Consider the following 992-nt stretch of genomic DNA (forward strand, 5'->3'; position numbering starts at 1 on the left):
AGTGGCTTGTCTCCCACCGATACTAACGTTAGCACGAACACTAACCCCCCCAGCTGCCGGCTCCCGAGCGCCTGCTGCACACACGCCCTGCGTGAACCCCACGGGCTGGGTGCTGAGAGTTCTCCTTTACAGACAGGACACCGCGGCACAGGGCGGCTTGGCACTGGTGGTGACGGCACGACAACAGAAGGTGGGGAAGGGCTTTAAACCCACGGCTGCCTGATTCCGAAGCCCGTGTCCTGTGGGCAGGTGACACCTGCGGTTATTCCCGGAGCACCCCCGTGTGTGGGGCCTGCAACCCTAGGAGACTTACACGGACCTGTGCACGTGTGCTGGGAGGGGCCAGGGCTCAGGGCACAGCTCACACCCGGACCCTGGAAACGGAGGGGGGCGGTGCTGGGGGGCTGGGGGAAGAGGGGTCGGCAGGGGCGGCAGCAAGGACAATGGGAGGGCTTTGCAGGTCACAGAGCTGCCCACCCAGAGCAGAGGCAGCCACTCTGGGGCCTGAGTGGGGAGGCAGGAATGTCCACTGTCTGCCTAGGCTCTAAGTGGACGTGTGCTCAGCCTCACTCTGCTGAGGCCAGGACAGCCCCTCGTGGGGCCTCCACTTCTGCCAAAGGGCTGACCTGCAAGAGCTGGAGTGCGGTTACCTTTCTTTTCACCAAAGCAGCCCTTCTTGAGCCTAAAAAGAGAAGGTGATTCTTCCCTGAGCTCCTACCACACCCAGCCCAACGGCATATGGGGTCACTGGGGCCCTGCTGCATCCTGCCCGGGCCTGGGGAGTTCCCTCCCTTCACCCTCCAAGGGTCTCAGCCCCCACCCACGCACTCTGGCCTCTCCAGCCCAGCTCAGGGACCCAGCATCCACTTGACACCAACAGGCCAGGCTCTGTGCTGACTGTGGGGGGCGGAGGACGAGGGACAGAAGAGGAGTCAGCCCTTGGGATCATTCCTGCTTCAGGGCCTTTGCGTGGCCCTTCCCTCTGCTTGGGA

Source organism: Bison bison, unplaced genomic scaffold (genome assembly GCF_000754665.1).
Source record: "Bison bison bison isolate TAMUID 2011002044 unplaced genomic scaffold, Bison_UMD1.0 scf7180017864302, whole genome shotgun sequence".
Classification (NCBI taxonomy): Eukaryota; Metazoa; Chordata; class Mammalia; order Artiodactyla; family Bovidae; genus Bison; species Bison bison.